Raw genomic sequence first — 18,346 nt, 5'->3', positions numbered from 1 at the left:
TCATACCAAGGGGCTGGAGACTACCTAGGTGGTACATGAGGTGTTGCTCCTCCAACCTGAGTTAGCCTCATCATGGCAGTAGAGGAGGCCATGTATGGACATATCTGAATGGGAATGGGAAGCAGAGTTGAAGTGGGTGGCGACCGGGAGATCCTGTCTGTTGTGGCGATCAAACTGGCCAAGCTCTGTGCCATGAATTCATCCACCTAATTCTGAATACCACGCACATTTAAATAGAGCACCTTTGGTCTTGCATTCTTCACCCTTTTGAATTTTGCCTCTGTGGTACAATTTAACTCTTTGGTCTGTCTGCATTTGTATCCAATCATTGACTTGTCCTTCCTTACATTCATTTTACACCCATCATCTACTTGCAATCCTGCTGGCTCATCCTCAGCTCTGTCATACTGGTTCCAATCCTCCTGCCATATCAGTTTAAACCATTCCCTGCAGCACTAGGAAACCCGTCTGCAAGCATATTGGTCCCCCTCAGACTTAAATGCAACCTGTCCTTTTTTTACAGGTCCCACCTGTACAAAAAGAGGGCCCAATTATCCAGAAATCTGAATTCCTGCCCCCTGCTCCAATTCTTCTACCACACATTTATCTGCCACCTCATTCTATTCCTGTCCTCGCTGTCACGTGGCACAGGCAGCAATCCCGAGATTACTACCCTTGAGGCCCTGTTTCTCAGCTTCCTTCCGAACTTCCTGTATTCTGTTTTCAGGACCTCCTCCCTTTTTCTACCTATGTTGTTGGTACCAATATGTACCATGACTTCTGGTTGCTCACCCTCCCTTTTCAGGATTTTGCAGATGCGTTCAGAAACATCACAGACCCTGCACCTGGGAGGCAAACTACCATCCATGTTTCTTTTTCATGTCCACAGAATCTGTCTGCCTAACTATAGAGTCCCCTATTACTGCTGCCATTCTCTTCAGTTCCCTCCCCTTCTGAGCCACAGGGCCAGACTCAGTGCCAGAGGCATGGCCGCTGTTGCTTCCCTCAGGTAAGTCGTCCCGTCCAACAGTACTCAAAATGGAGTACTTATTGTTGAGGGGGACGGCTCTCCACTATCTGGCATTCTCCCTTCCCTCTCCTGTCAGTCTCCCATTTATCTGTCTCCTGTAGCCTTGGGGTGACTGCCTCCCTGTAGGTCCCGTTTATATCACTGCTTCGGTTTCCCTAACGAGCCGAAGGTCACCGAGCTGCAGCTCCAGTTCCCTAACACGGTCTCTAAGGAGCTGCATCTTGATGCTCCACTTGGAGGTAGTGGAAGCAGATTCAACAGCAACATTTAAGAGGCTTTTCGACAAGGCAGGGGACGGAGTGATACAGTCAGGTGCAGGCAGATGGGATTACTTATGGCTTTAACACAGACTTGGTGGGCTGAAAAGCTCTGCAGACCTCAGCTCAGTAATATTTTTAACCCTCAGCTTCTTGAAAAAGGATCTTGTGCTTTCTCGGTGTATATGACGAATAAATTTTTCTTGGGCTTCCAACTGGGTGCAGGTATCGATTATAACCGACGTTCCGAGGACAAACTCTGCCAGATTTTACCATCAAAACACCGGTTATAATCGATACCTGTACCCAGCTGGAAGCTCGAGAAGACTCTGCTTCTTTTCACCTTTTCTTCCCTGTTTGGAACTGATATTTTTAATCAAAAGTTAGTGCTGTTTGATTTATTGGTTCTAATTATGAATGGTTATTCAGGGTTTGGTTTTCTTCAGAGTAGCATTGGTTAATTTAAATTGTTAACCAATACTAATAATAACTGGTATTTATGAGAAGTAACAAACAAACTATTTTTGCATGACTGCAATTAAATTTCCACATTCTCCTCCATTCTACCTCCCACACACCCAGAAATGTAAATCCCTTACATCTTATATTATTCCAATCATGCCATCAGGAACTAAAGGAAAAGTATAATATTTTTTTTTCTTGATTGCAAAATAAACAGGAGAAGAAAACAGGAGAACAAAATTAGGTGATTCTTTCTTGAAACAATCTAATTCATTAAAAAAGAGAAACAGATCAATCCTTTCTTAGGCTTTAACATGAAATTTAATTTGATCTGTTTTTGCACTTGTATCTCAATAGTGGGGAAATGTACGAGGGGTGATTGATTAGTTTGTGGCCTAAGGTAGAAGGAGTCAATTTTAGAAAACCTAGCACATTTATTTTTCAACATAGTTCCCTCCTACATTTACACACTTAGTCCAGCGGTCGTGGAGCATACGGATCTTGGACCTCCAGAAAGTGTCCACAGCAGGGGTGATTGATATGTTTGTGGCCTAAGGTAGAAGGAGATCAGTTATCATCATCATCAGGTGCCATGCCCAGTTTGAGCTTTAAATGCCATGGCCCACACACTGCTGTTTCGGGTCAAGTGAATCAATTCATTGGTATTCATTTCCAGTTCTCTGGCTGCTGTCTCCATCATCATTTGTCTTTATCTTCCTCTTGCTTTCTTCCCTTCAATCTTTCCCATAATTACCATGCATTCTATCTCCTCTTTCCTAATCACATGTCCAATGAAGTCACGTTCCCTTTTCATGATCTCATAAATTATTTGTCTTTTTGCGTTTGCTCTGTTCATGACATCCTTGTTAGATATTCGTTTCATCCATGATATTCTTTGCATCCTCCTCAAAAACCACATCTCTGCTGCTACAATTCATTTCCTCATGTTACTAGATGTTGTCCAACATTCTGAGCCATATAACATAACTGGATAAATGTAACATTTCAGTACTCTGAGGTGTGTTGTCATGCCTAGTTTAGTATTCGTCAGTATACTCTTCATTCTCGTAAAGGTGTCTTTTGCCATCCCTATTCTTCTTTTAATGTCCATGTCGCACCTGCCATCTGATGTCACCCGGCTTCCTAAGTAGCAAAACTTCTGTACTTGTTTTATGTCTTCCCCATTTATTCTCAGCCCGCAGATAGGATTCTCCTTCTTTTTGGATATCACCATACATTCTGTCTTTTTACAATTGATCGATAGACCCATTTTTGAACTTTCTTCAATAATTATATCAATTAATTTTGTAGTTCTTCCTCTGTACTTGCAATTAACACAGTGTCATCTGCATATCTGAAATTATTGATGTTTTCACCGCCAACTTTGATTCCCAAGATGTCTCTTATTTTTTGTAATATTGTTTCACTGTACACATTAAATAAATCAGGGGAGAAAACACACCCTTGTCTAATGCCTCTCTTGATTTTCGTAAACTGACTCACTTCTCCATCTATTCTTACAGTGGCAGTTTGCTCCCAGTACAGATTTCTGATTAGGCGGAGGTCTTTCGAATCTAGATCTAGAGTTTTCTATAATATTTCATATAACTTATTGTGCTTCACTTTATCAAATGCTTTTGTGTAGTCGATAAAATAAACAAATCTTTTCGCACTTGAATGGCTCATTCTGATAGTATTCTTAACATCAATATTGCTTTTCTTGTACCTTTGTCTTTGCCACATTGTTCTTTGCCTATTTCAGCTTGTATCTTACTTTTAGCTCTTGTCATCAAAATTCTTAGAACTATCTTGGTGATATGACTCAGTAAACTTATGGTCCTATGTAATTCACATTCTATTGCTCCAGGTTTCTCAGGAAGAGTGATAAATACTGATTTTTTTCATCTCTTCTGGTATTATTCCAGTCTCATAAATGTCATTGATTAAATCAGTAAGATCTTCAATTCCATAATCTTCAAGGGTGATAATTTGTTCTATTACTAATTCATCAGGACCTTTCCTTTCTTCATCTTATTTATTGCATTACGAACTTCAGATTTTAAAATACTTGGACCTTCAATATTTTTTCTTAATTTCTGGTTTTTCGCCTCAATCATCTTCAAACAATTCCTGAATGTACTCAGTCCATCTGTTCATAATCTCATCTTTTTCCATGATAATGGTACCGTCCTTTGCTTTCAAACATCCACCTGAAGAACAGAGGAGCTTTTTACTAGTGATATTCTTGATTTGTTGATGTAACCTTTTTGGATCAGTAATAGGGATTCTTTCTATTTGCTCACATTCCTGGTTTAACCATTCTTCTTTGGCTTTTTGACATAAGCTTTTAACTTTTTTATCTAAGGAGTCATATTCTATAGGATTTGCTTTCTTCCATCTCCTTTCTTCCATTAGAATTTTGATTTCATCTGTCAACCATTGATTCTTTGTGCTTTTTCCTTTTTTAGGAATCACTGACTTTGCTGATTCTACCAAGGGATCCTTTAGAGAGTTAAATTTCATTTCTACATGATTGCTATCATCTTCAACAGATTCTATTTCTAGACTTTGAAATCTATTCTTTACTTCAATTGTAAATTTTTGTCTTAAGTTTTCTTCTTTAATTAATTGCAAGTAGTCAAGGGATTGCTCAGGTTTTGGCTTCTTTAGTTTTTTAAGTTTTACTTTTACATGACATACTACTGGGTTATAGTCACTATTACTGTCTGCACCTGGATATGTTCTGCACTGAGTCAGTGAGTTTCTATATCTTTGGTTTATAGTAATAAAGTCAATTTGATTTCTAGTGTTATCACCTGGACTTTTCCAGGTCCACAATCGTCTTGGATGGTTTTTAAAGTAGGTGTTCATAATGACCTGATTATTCATCTTGCACCATTCTACCCATTCCTCCCCGCTTTCCTTTCTTTCCCCTAGTCCAAATTTTCCTATGGTATTTCCATCAGCACCTTGTCCTACTTTAGCATTTAGATCTCCCATGACAATAACAATATCTTGAGATTTGCATCGATTCTTAGCTTGTTCAAGCTCTTCATAGAATTTATCTATATCTTCATTTGTTCCATCTGTTGTTGGTGCATATACCTGTATAATTGCTAAATCAAATAGTTGTCCTTTGAATCTAACAAGGAGCATTCTTTCTGATACTGCCCAATGTCCTAAAACACTTTTTGCCATGTTTTCATCCATAAGAATTCCTACTCCATTAGTATGGGATGTTCCACAAGAACAAAATAGTGTTTTATTTCTAATCTGACATTTTCCAGCACCTATCCGACGAACTTCGCTAATTCCCATGATGTTAATCTTTAGTCTTTCCGTTTCATTTATCACGTTGTCCAACCTTCCTGCTTGATATAGGGTTCTTACATTCCAAGTGGCAATAATTTTCTTTTGTGTTACTTGAATTTTATGAGCAGTAGCTTGATGATGATCGGGAATCCCCTGCTGACCAGAATCAACCTTACCGAGCGAAGCATTTTCAGAATTGTCTTGAAGATCCTCTTGACGTTGTTGTTGTGTGATACATTTTGTGAGTTTGACCATGATTTTCTTAGCAAATAGCAAATATGGTTTGCTATTGCCAACGTTGGACGAACTAAAGAAATCACCATTTCTCTTCCCAAATGTTCATCCGCCTATACTATAGCCATTGACATTTGAGGTCCGAGCTCATCCACCTTCTCCGTCATAAGTTCAGTTACTGAACTTGCCGGATCTGCCGTTGGCCTTCGCTCATATCCTGAGCAGGAACTCTTGTAGGTGCTACTGTTTCGGGTCAGAGCAGCCCTGGGAGTAATGAATGACTAAGGAGTAACTCCACTTTCCCCAAAGCTCTGAAAGTCCCCAATCAGAGCCTCATCACCGGTTGCAGGTTAGAGTCATACCCAGATGAGTTATACAGCTCTTGTTACATGCACATGCAGTTCAACTCTTTGAGTGATTATGCAGAAAGTCTGAAGTTAATAACTCATCTCCGTCTACCTAGGCCACGAACTTATCAATCACCCCTCGTATTTTAGAATGTCAAGTCTCAGAAAAAGGAAATAGGTACTCCAGCAATTTGTTGCTTATGTTTGGCTGTGCGGAACATACTGTATATGTTGGCACCTTCCACTCGTGGCTAGGGAGACCTCAAGATATTAGTGGCATTTCTGGAAAACATTATATTGATGGAATTTGATTTTTTTCCAAGATAAACCCTGTGAACTTCATAGTTAAGAATTCTTGATAAAAATCAGAAAACTTTCACTAGTGTACGGCAAATAAGAATGATTTTGTTTAATAACAACAAATGCATTTTACTCTCCATATATTTGTATTCTGCTGTAACAAAAAGAGGTGCTTACTTAGGACCTGATTCTGGTATCTGAGATTTGAGGTAGTTGTTCTGGGCCAGGGATCACTGACACCAGGCGACCAAGATGTTTGTAGAATTGATTTCCAAAGTATACAATGAAAAGACTGTTAAGACTAAGTAATATTTTTAAATTACCAAGCCTTGTTATGCCACTCTACAGCCTTATTATGTTTACATTTAAAAGCTGTACAATCTTTGGCAAAGTTAATTGCTGGTGCAGCAAGTAAAAGAGAGGGGTCTGGAGCAAAGTTTGATCAAAAACATCATTTCACCAAGGGAACATACTCATCTGAGTACAATAACAGCATTAAAGGCCCTCACTGATTTAATCTGAGGTGCCAGAATCAGGCTTTTCCTTTTATTGAGTGAAAACAATAAAATCTTTCCTCAAAGCTGTTTCCTGCCCAAATAAAATGTAGGATCTAAATCTCACTGATCCCTTTTCAAAAACAGACTTAAAAGGGAACATTTTAGTTTTGTATGCTATGTATAAATGAGAAACATATTTTTGTATGTTTAATGTACCCTTTTCTTCTTTTATGAAAAGCATGGCTAATGATATAGGAGTGACCACATCAAGGGAAAATATACCCAATAATTAGGATGAATTTTGGAGGCTGCCTTACCTTCTGATACATACCATATTTTGTTCCCAAAGTTTTAGCTTAGAAGTATTAGTATCCAGAAAGGCTGTCAGATTTAATTTTTTTCTATTTCATAATCAGAAGAAAAATAACTAATGGATCAAAAATTTTTTTGACTTTAATTCTACAAAGTCCATGTTTCTCTGTTTCAATAAGGCATTTAACAGGATGCCCTAGTAGCTTTGTTTCTGCAGGAAATAGCCAATTTAGTTCAAAGGGTGGGTCATTTTTTGTTCTATAAACAGTGTATGGAAAAAATTTGCAGATGCCAAAGAACCATATTAACCCTGTGAACTCTGAAATCACAAACTTCTAACTTGCTTGCCATGGATAACAAGGTAAGGATGTACAGTATGTCACACACCCGAATAACCAGAATACATAAACGATGCACACGCATATGTTGAGCATTCACATGTATAATTCTCAAGGGCACACAGATACTTTCACGTGGCATTTGCTTTAGGACACATTCCATATTCTACAGTGCTCAAGCGTGCGCACCTTACGGCAAACATTAGTAATATATATATGTACCATACACACACTCCACCTATAAATAGTTGTGCAGCTGATAATTGTTGCTTTGATTATCTTAGATAAGTGATTAGGTACAGTAATGGAACACGTAGAACACCTTGAGCAGACTGACATGGATTTGCGAAATACAGTTCACCTGTAGTTTAGATCTTCATGATAATAACACAATTGGTAGGACGGGGAATGCCCACGGATAACCTTACTTAGCCTTCCAAGAGACATGCAGTACAATTCTAAGTAAGAGTCTGCAGATTAAAGAAAAAACTCAAGAAATTGTATGCAATTTATTAACCTGTTGGAGAGATTGTGTAAGTGATAGATATCAGAAACTAGGAGTTAATACATGTGCCACGTACAAGGGAAGTGATTTGTGGTTACCCACAATGATTTGTGTTAAGGTTTCAACTGGTCAATATATTTATGAACAGCTTTGATAACAGAGGCTATATGTTAATAATTTTCAATAACAAATAGATAGGTCATCCAGAGTGTAGAAGGAAGAACTGCACTATTATGTTACAAAGAGACTTTGATAGAATTGAAACGTAAACAACAGGAATTCTGCAGATGCTGGAAATTCAAGCAACACACATCAAAGTTGCTGGTGAACGCAGCAGGCCAGGCAGCATCTGTAGGAAGAGGTGCAGTCGACGTTTCAGGCCGAGACCCTTCGTCAGGACTAACTGGAGGAGGAGTGAGTAAGGGATTTGAAAGTTGGAGGGGGAGGGGGAGATCCAAAATGATAGGAGAAGATAGGAGGGGGAGAGATAGAGCCAAGAGCTGGACAGGTGATAGGCAAAAGGGGATACGAGAGGATCATGGGACAGGAGGTCCGGGAAGAAAGACAAGGTTCGGGGGGACCCAGAGGATGGGCAAGAGGTATATTCAGAGGGACAGAGGGAGAAAAAGGAGGGTGAGAGAAAGAATGTGTGCATAAAAATGAGTAACAGATGGGGTACGAGGGGGAGGTTGGGCCTTAGCGGAAGTTAGCGAAGTCGATGTTCATGCCATCAGGTTGGAGGCTACCCAGACGGAATATAAGGTGTTGTTCCTCCAACCTGAGTGTGGCTTCATCTTTACAGTAGAGGAGGCCGTGGATGGACATGTCAGAATGAGAATGGGATGTGGAATTAAAATGTGTGGCCACGTACATCTGCTCTCACTCCATCCTCTCGCCACCCCACTAGGAATAGGGTTCCCCTGGTCCTCACCTACCACCCCACCAGCCTCCGGGTCCAACATATTATTCTCCGTAACTTCCGCCACCTCCAACGGGATCCCACCACTAAGCACATCTTTCCCTCCCCCCCCTCTGCATTCCGCAGGGATCGCTCCCTACACAACTCCCTTGTCCATTCGTCCCCCCCATCCCTCCCCACTGATCTCCCTCCTGGCACTTATCCGTATAAGCGGAACAAGTGCTACACATGCCCTTACACTTCCTCCCTTACCACCATTCAGGGCCCCAAACAGTCCTTCCAGGTGAGGCAACACTTCACCTGTGAGTCGACTGGGGTGATATACTGCGTCCGGTGCTCCCGATGTGGCCTTTTATATATTGGCGAGACCCGACGCAGACTGGGAGACCGCTTTGCTGAACACCTACGCTCTGTCCGCCAGAGAAAGCAGGATCTCCCAGTGGCCACACATTTTAATTCCACATCCCATTCCCATTCTGACATGTCCATCCACGGCCTCCTCTACTGTAAAGATGAAGCCACACTCAGGTTGTGAGAACAACACCTTATATTCCGTCTGGGTAGCCTTCAACCTGATGGCATGAACATCGACTTCTCTAACTTTCACTAAGGCCCCACCTCCCCCTCGTACCCCATCTGTTACTCATTTTTATGCACATTCTTTCTCTCACTCTCCTTTTTCTCCCTCTGTCCCTCTGAATATACCCCTTGCCCATCCTCTGGGTCCCCCCTGCCCTTGTCTTTCTTCCCGGACCTCCTGTCCCATGATCCTCCCGTATCCCCTTTTGCCAATCACCTGTCCAGCTCTTGGCTCTATCCCTCCCCCTCCTGTCTTCTCCTATCATTTTGGATCTCCCCCTCCCCCTCCAACTTTCAAATCCCTTACTCACTCTTCCTTCAGTTGGTCCTGACGAAGGGTCTCGGCCTGAAACGTGGACTGCACCTCTTCCTAGAGATGCTGCCCGGCCTGCTGTGTTCACCAGCAACTTTGATGTGTGTTGTTTGATAGAATTGATGTGTGAGCAAAATTTATGGCAGATAGATTTCACTTTGCTAAGTATGATATTCATCTTAAGGCAAAAAATGACAGCCCCATGGATTACCTAAATAACAAAGAGCTAGAAACAATGGATGTCTAGAGAGATAGTGACATTAATGTACACCGATCATGAAACTTATAGTCCTCAGACAAAAAGAAGATATATTCACCCATATAAAGAAAGATTGAAAATATAAAAGGAAGAAAAAATTAGTCATAACTTTATAGTACTGATCAGAGCATATTTAGCATACTGAATGCTATTTTGGATGTTTGCTGTTTAAAAAGAAAGATGGACTCTGGGAATGAATGTAATACTGGATGACCAGATGTTAAGAGTGCTGCATTGTGATAAGAGATTATATATTTCCTGAAGAATAAAAGGTTGTGAGATGACTTCACCAAGGATTTTTGAAATAAATTGTTAAGGTGCATAAAGAGAAACATTTTCTGCAGATGGAAGAGTCCAATTCAGTGGGACATGAACTTAAAATCAGAGAAAAGCACTTAGGGAATTTAGATTTTTTTTTCACAGAAAAGCTGGTGAGACTATAAAACTCTTTCCAAAATGCAGTACAGTACATTTCAGCTCAATTACTAACGTTAAATCTATGGTTGATAGCATTTTACAAGAGCATGAAAGGACTGGAGCCAAGGCATATGAATGGAGTTAAGATATAGATTAGCCGCAAATCTCAGTGAAAACAGGACAGGCTTAAGAATGGAATATTATTATTCCGCAATTTCATTTTGTGCTTATATACAGTTTTCATACTCTACACATTAAATGCAATTCACTGTCATACAATGTGCATACTAATTGCACACTAGGTACAGATCAATTTACCACACCCTTAAGCTAATTTCACTGTGATAAATTACTCTGCATGCTAGTAAAATGAAATTTTCACACGTGGATGTTGTTGGATTACAGCCAGTTTACACAATTTTAATAAACTCCATATGTGACGAAACCCGTGAGACAAAAATGAATGAAAGAGATTTTGAGTGGAGTTCTGAGAATCCTCAAATTCTGAAATTTTATCCTGTCTTCCCATTTCCAGCTATTTCAGGAATTTCTGTATCTATATCAATAAAACAGTGGTAGTGCCAGCATAGATTCTTGCAAAACACCACTGATCACCATTCTCCTGCCTAATTGTACCAAGAGTAAAATTTACTTCCTGAGTTAGTAAGGCAAAAATGACATCAGCCATGGTTAACTTAAATTAATTTAGTGATACATATAGGAGTAGTCCCTTCGGCTCTTCATGCCACACCGTCCCAGCAACGCCCAACAAACTCAAGCAACACACATAAAAGTTGCTGGTGAACGCAGCAGGCCAGGCAGCATCTCTAGGAAGAGGTGCAGTCGACGTTTCAGGCCGAGACCCTTCGTCAGGACTAACTGAAGGAAGAGTGAGTATGGGATTTGAAAGTTGGAGGGGGAGGGGGAGATCCAAAATGATAGGAGAAGACAGGAGGGGGAGGGATAGAGCCAAGAGCTGGACAGGTGATAGGCAAAAGGGATATGAGAGGATCATGGGACAGGAGGTCCGGGAAGAAAGACCGGTGGGGGGGGACCCAGAGGATGGGCAAGAGGTATATTCAGAGGGACAGAGCGAGAAAAAGGAGAGTGAGAGAAAGAATGTGTGTATAAAAATAAGTAACAGATGGGGTACGAGGGGGAGGTGGGGCACTAGCAGAAGTTAGAGAAGTCGATGTTCATGCCATCAGGTTGGAGGCTACCCAGATGGAATATAAGGGTTATAAAGGAATATGGAGGCTACCCAGACGGATTATAAGGGTTGCACTTGAATCCTAGGGGGACCAATATCCTGGCAGGGAGATTAGCGGGGGCTACTGAGGTGACTTTAAACTAGAATGGTTGGGGGGTGGGAATCAAATTAAAGAGGCTAGGCGTGAGGAGGTTAGTTCACTACAGGGGGATGGGAACCAGTGCAGAGAGGCAGAGGGGTGTAAAGTGAGGGTAGAAACAAAAAGTACTATGGAGAAAAGTAAAAGTGGCAGGCCGACAAATCCAGGGCAAGCATTAAAAAGGGCCACTTTTCAGCATAATTGTATAAGGGCTAAGAGAGTTGTAAAAGAGCGCCTGAAGGCTTTGTGTGTCAATGCAAGGAGCATTCGTAATAAGGTGGATGAATTGAAAGTGCAGATTGTTATTAATGATTATGATATAGTTGGGATCACAGAGACATGGCTCCAGGGTGACCAGGGATGGGAGCTCAACGTTCAGGGATATTCAATATTCAGGAGGGATAGACATGAAGGAAGGGGAGGTGGGGTGGCGTTGCTGGTTAAAGAAGAGATTAACGCAATAGAAAGGAAGGACATAAGCCGGGAAGATGTGGAATCGATATGGGTAGAGCTGCGTAACACTAAGGGGCAGAAGACGCTGGTGGGAGTTGTGTACAGGCCACCTAACAGTAGTAGTGAGGTCGGAGATGGTATTAAACAGGAAATTAGAAATGTGTGCAATAAAGGAACAGCAGTTATAATGGGTGACTTCAATCTACATGTAGATTGGGTGAACCAAATTGGTAAAGGTGCTGAGGAAGAGGATTTCTTGGAATGTATGCGGGATGGTTTTTTGAACCAACATGTCGAGGAACCAACTAGAGAGCAGGCTATTCTGGACTGGGTTTTGAGCAATGAGGAAGGGTTAATTAGCAATCTTGTCGTGAGAGGCCCCTTGGGTAAGAGGCCCCATAATATGGTGGAATTCTTCATTAAGATGGAGAGTGACATAGTTAATTCAGAAACAAAGGTTCTGAACTTAAAGAGGGGTAACTTTGAAGGTATGAGACGTGAATTAGCTAAGATAGATTGGCAAATGACACTTAAAAGGATTGATGGTGGATATGCAATGGCAAGCATTTAAAGGTTGCATGGATGAACTGCAACAAATGTTCATCCCTGTTTGGCAAAAGAATAAATCAAGGAAGGTAGTGCACCCGTGGCTGACAAGAGAAATTAGGGATAGTATCAATTCCAAAGAAGCAGCATACAAATTAGCCAGAGAAAGTGGCTCACCTGAGGACTGGGAGAAATTCAGAGTTCAGCAGAGGAGGACAAAGGGCTTAATTAGGAAGGGGAAAAAAGATTATGAGAGAAAACTGGCAGGCAACATAAAAACGGACTGTAAAAGCTTTAATAGATATGTAAAAAGGAAAAGACTGGTAAAGACAAATGTAGGTCCCCTGCAGGCAGAAACAGGTGAATTGATTATGGGGAGCAAGGACATGACAGACCAATTGAATAATTACTTTGGTTCTGTCTTCACTAAGGAGGACATAAATAATCTTCCAGAAATAGTAGGGGACAGAGGATCCAGTGAGATGGAGGAACTGAGCGAAATACATATTAGTAGGGAAGTGGTGTTAGGTAAATTGAAGGGATTGAAGGCAGATAAATCCCCAGGGCCAGATGGTCTGCATCCCAGGATGCTTAAGGAAGTAGCCCAAGAAATAGTGGATGCATTAGTGATAATTTTTCAAAACTCGTTAGATTCTGGACTAGTTCCTGAGGATTGGAGTGTGGCTAATGTAACTCCACATTTTAAAAAAGGAGGGAGAGAGAAACCGGGGAATTATAGACCGGTTAGCCTAACGTCGGTGGTGAGGAAACTGCTGGAGTCAGTTATCAAGGATGTGATAACAGCACATTTGGAAAGTGGTGAAATGATTGGACAAAGTCAGCATGGATTTGTGAAAGGAAAATCATGTCTGACGAATCTCATAGAATTTTTTGAGGATGTAACTAGTAGAGTGGATAGGGGAGAACCAGTGGATGTGGTATATTTGGATTTTCAGAAGGCTTTTGACAAGGTCCCACACAGGAGATTAGTGTGCAAACTTAAAGCACACGGTATTGGGGGTAAGGTATTGGTGTGGGTGGAGAGTTGGTTAGCAGACGGGAAGCAAAGAGTGGGGATAAACGGGACCTTTTCAGAATGGCAGGCGGTGACTAGTGGGGTACCGCAAGGCTCAGTGCTGGGACCCCAGTTGTTTACAATATATATTAATGACTTGGATGAGGGAATTAAATGCAGCATCTCCAAGTTTGCAGATGACACGAAGCTGGGTGGCAGTGTTAGCTGTGAGGAGGATGCTAAGAGGATGCAGGGTGACTTGGATAGGTTGGGTGAGTGGGCAAATTCATGGCAGATGCAATTTAATGTGGATAAATGTGAAGTTATCCACTTTGGTGGCAAAAATAGGAAAACAGATTATTATCTGAATGGTGGCCGATTAGGAAAAGGGGAGGTGCAACGTGACCTGGGTGTCATTATACACCAGTCATTGAAAGTGGGCATGCAGGTACAGCAGGCGGTGAAAAAGGCGAATGGTATGCTGGCATTTATAGCGAGAGGATTTGAGTACAGGAGCAGGGAGGTACTACTGCAGTTGTACAAGGCCTTGGTGAGACCGCACCTGGAGTATTGTGTGCAGTTTTGGTCCCCTAATCTGAGGAAAGACATCCTTGCCATAGAGGGAGTACAGAGAAGGTTCACCAGATTGATTCCTGGGATGGCAGGACTTTCATATGAAGAAAGAATGGATGAACTGGGCTTGTACTCGTTGGATTTTAGAAGATTGAGGGGGGATCTGATTGAAACGTATAAGATCCTAAAGGGATTGGACAGGCTAGATGCAGGAAGATTGTTCCCAATGTTGGGGAAGTCCAGAACGAGGGGTCACAGTTTGAGGATAGAGGGGAAGCCTTTTAGGACTGAGATTAGGAAAAACTTCTTCACACAGAGAGTGGTGAATCTGTGGAATTCTCTGCCACAGGAAACAGTTGAGGCCAGTTCATTGGCTATATTTAAGAGGGAGTTAGATATGGCCCTTGTGGCTACTGGGGTCAGGGGGTATGGAGGGAAGGCTGGGCCGGTGTTCTGAGTTGGATGATCAGCCAGGATCATAATAAATGGTGGTGCAGGCTCGAAGGGCCGAATGGCCTACTCCTGCACCTATTTTCTATGTTTCTATGTTTCAACCTGAGTGTGGCTTCATCTTTACAGTAGAGGAGGCCGTGGACAGACATGTCAGAATGGGAATGGGATGTGGAATTAATATGTGTGGCCACTGGGAGATCCTGCTTTCACTGGTGGACAGAGCGTAGATGTTCAGCAAAGCGGTCTCCCAGTCTGCGTCGGGTCTCGCCAATATATAAAAGGCCACATCGGGAGCACCGGACGCAGTATATCACCCCAGTCGACTCACAGGTGAAGTGTTGCCTCACCTGGAAGGACTGTTTGGGGCCCTGAATGGTGGTAAGGGAGGAAGTGTAAGGGCATGTGTAGCACTTGTTCCGCCTACACAGATAAGTGCCAGGAGGGAGATCAGTGGGGAGGGATGGGGGGGACGAATGGACAAGGGAGTTGCGTAGGGAGCGATCCCTGCAGAATGCAGAGTTGGGGGGAGGGAAAGATGTGCTTAGTGGTGGGATCCCGTTGGAGGTGGCGGAAGTTACGGAGAATAATATGTTGGACCTGGAGGCTGGTGGGGTGGCGGGAGGATGGAGTGAGAGCAGATGTACATGAAATGGGGGAGATGCGTTTAAGAGTAGAGTTGATAGTAGAGGAAGGGAAGCCCCTTTTTTTAAAAAAGGAAGACATCTCCCTCGTCCTAGAATGAAAAGCCTCATCCTGAGAGCAGATGCGGCGGAGACGGAGGAATTGTGAGAAGGGGATGGCGTTTTTGCAAGAGACAGGGTGAGAAGAGGAATAGTCCAGATAGCTGTGAGAGTCAGTAGGCTGCAAGAGACAGGGTGAGAAGAGGAATAGTCCAGATAGCTGTGAGAGTCAGTAGGCTGCAAGAGACAGGGTGAGAAGAGGAATAGTCCAGATAGCTGTGAGAGTCAGTAGGCTAAACGCCATCTCCTTCTCGTAACTCTCTGTCCCTCTGAATATACCCCTTGCCCATCCTCTGGGGCCCCCCCACTTGTCTTTCTTCCCAGACCTCCTGTCCCATGATCCTCTCATATCCCTTTTGCCTATCACCTGTCCAGCTCTTGGCTCTATCTCTCCCCCTCCTATCTTCTCCTATCATTTTGGATCCCCCCCTCCCCCTCCAACTTTCAAATCCCTTACTCACTCTTCCTTCAGTTGGTCCTGACGAAGGGTCTCGGCCTGAAACGTCGACTGCACCTCTTCCTACAGATGCTGCCTGGCCTGCTGCGTTCACCAGCAACTTTGATGTGTGTTGCTTGAATTTCCAGCATCTGCAGAATTCCTGTTGTTTGCCTAACAAACTCAGTTTACTTAACCATGGGACAATTTACAGTGGGACAATTTACAATGACCAATTAGCCTGCCCGGTATGTCTTTGGAGTGTGGGTGGAAACTAGAGGACCTGGAGAAAACCCACACATTTCATGGGGAGGACATACAACTTCTTTATGGAACAGCACTGGAATTGAACTCTGAACTCCAAATGCTGTAAAAGCGTCGCTACTCTGCCACCCAAAGTTGAATAGATGGCCAAGGATGAAGGCATGTATAAATATAAGAGACTTAACAACACAGAAGGAAACTATTTGGGCTATTGGTTCCATGCTTGCTCTCTGGAGAGAAAGCAAGTTAATCCCCTACACTTATTTTATCCTTGTAGCCCTATTTATGTCAAATAATACCTCATTTTGAAATCACTGATCATCTCCACTTCCAACAACCACATCATTTCATGGGCTCCATACATTGCATAAGAAAAAGACACCTGTATCTCATACTGAACATATTGAAAATTGTCCCCTTATTTCATACACTCTCAACTAATTGGAGCAGCCTTTCTAGCTCTACCTTCACTAAGCTACCACAATCTTGTACACTTCTATCAACTCTTCCTCCAACTGTACTCCAATGAGAACAACTCACTCTCTTCTTGCCTCTGCCGTTGGGAAGGAGATAGATGATCCTTAGGTTCCAACCCACCAGTTTCGGAAACAGTAATTACCCTTCAGACATCAGGCTCTGGAACCAGCAAGGATAGCTTCGCTTACCTCAAATCTGAACTGATTTCACAACCTATGGATTCACTTTTAAGGACTCTTCAACACATGTTCTCAGTATTTATCAATCAATCTATCTATCTAATTTTTTATTTGCATAGTTTGTCTTTTTTCACATCGGTTGTTTAAGAGTCTTTGTGTGTAGTATTGTATTTCTTATTTCCATTGTGAATGCTGCAAGACAATGAATCTTAGGGTAGTATATGGTGACATGTACATACTTTGAAAATAAACTTACTTTGAACTTTGAATTTCTCCGTCCAAAGATGCAGCTAGAACCCTTCATTCTTGGAACCACTCTAAAAAAGTTCCTCTGCTTTCTCTCAAGGACCTTCAGATCCTTCCAAAAATGCAGTGACTAGAACTGGATCCAGATAAATGGTAGTTATATAACCATTCAGTTAAATTTCTCTTCACTCATACTCAACACCGCTAGTCTTGAAGACCAATAGATCACTGAACAGCAATTTTTTTCAAAGGTGTTGCTTCCTCAGAATTTTGCTTTTTTGTTTATGATAGACCGCTTGAAGCTGAACACAAATATAATTTCAGACTACTTGTGTTATGTAGGAATTCAGAGAATAAAGAAAATAACTTTTACTGAATATAATATGTTTAATTGCGTATTGATGTTGACACCTTGCAATAATTCAACTAAACTAAAAATGTTTTGTTGATGATTTTCATTTGTACAGAGTGTCTGAGGCTTCTTGATGAAGTGTCCAAAAATAATCAGCCAGCATTGATGGATTACAGTTGCCTAGATACCGTTTCTCTATGACTGCAATGTCCTGGTGAACCCTTTCACCATGCTCATTACTGATAGCACCAAAATTTGCAGGGGAGAAGTCTAAATGGGAATGAAAAAAATGAATCTTTAGTGACATGTTGCACTTTATGGTTTTGTATGCTTGAATCATGTTGTCAACCAGCTTCACATAGTTGGTGTACTGTAGTTGCCAAGAAAATATTCAGCAACATCCTTGAATGCTTTCCATGCAATTTTTTTTGGCCCCTCTACAAGTTCTTTGAATTGCCTGTCATTGATGACCTGTTTGATTTGTGGACCAACAAAAATGCCTTCCTTAATTTTGATATTAGTTATTATGGGAAACATTTGTTCTCAAATATCAAAATCCATTCTTGCAGTCTTGGACTCAGTAATTCTGCCTTTGCCTTTGACAAAACCAAATCTCCGACCAGGTTATTTAACACAGATTGAGCTATCAGATGAAGCTCCCTCTACATAAAGGGTTCAAAATCAGTATCAGTTCAGTGTTGTTTCCATTCCTGGCTTGTGCATCATAACATCTTCATCTGCCTCCCCTGCACTCCATATTTCTGAAGGCTTCGGTACTGGAAGCTTTTCATGGCTGACAGGATATTGGGTTATTCAAAGGATTCCTAGTTTTTAGCAGAGAAACCAGACATACTGGTCAGACAGAAGTAGAAGTCTGTCACATGTTCCTTCTGCTCTCACCATATCATCAGGACAGCAAATGGCATTGACTTCCGAGTACCTCTAAGCCAAGTTCTAAGATTGACAATGCATGTTGTGCAACGAATGTGAGCAGCCCAGACTTTGTCTCAGTTGCCAATTTTACATCCAGACTAGAACTCATTGGCTTTCTTAATAAGAGGAGTCATGCTCTGTCTTTGAGATTTAAGCATATATCACCACAAATATATCAGAAAGTATTGCGGCTGTTCCAACATTGGCGAGATTTTAGATTGCTACTCCTGAAAATACAATTACATTATT

Source organism: Mobula birostris, chromosome 3, assembly GCF_030028105.1.
Source record: "Mobula birostris isolate sMobBir1 chromosome 3, sMobBir1.hap1, whole genome shotgun sequence".
NCBI classification, from domain to species: domain Eukaryota; kingdom Metazoa; phylum Chordata; class Chondrichthyes; order Myliobatiformes; family Myliobatidae; genus Mobula; species Mobula birostris.
The sequence above is the reverse complement of the archived record's forward strand: the minus strand, read 5'-3'. Positions refer to the sequence as shown.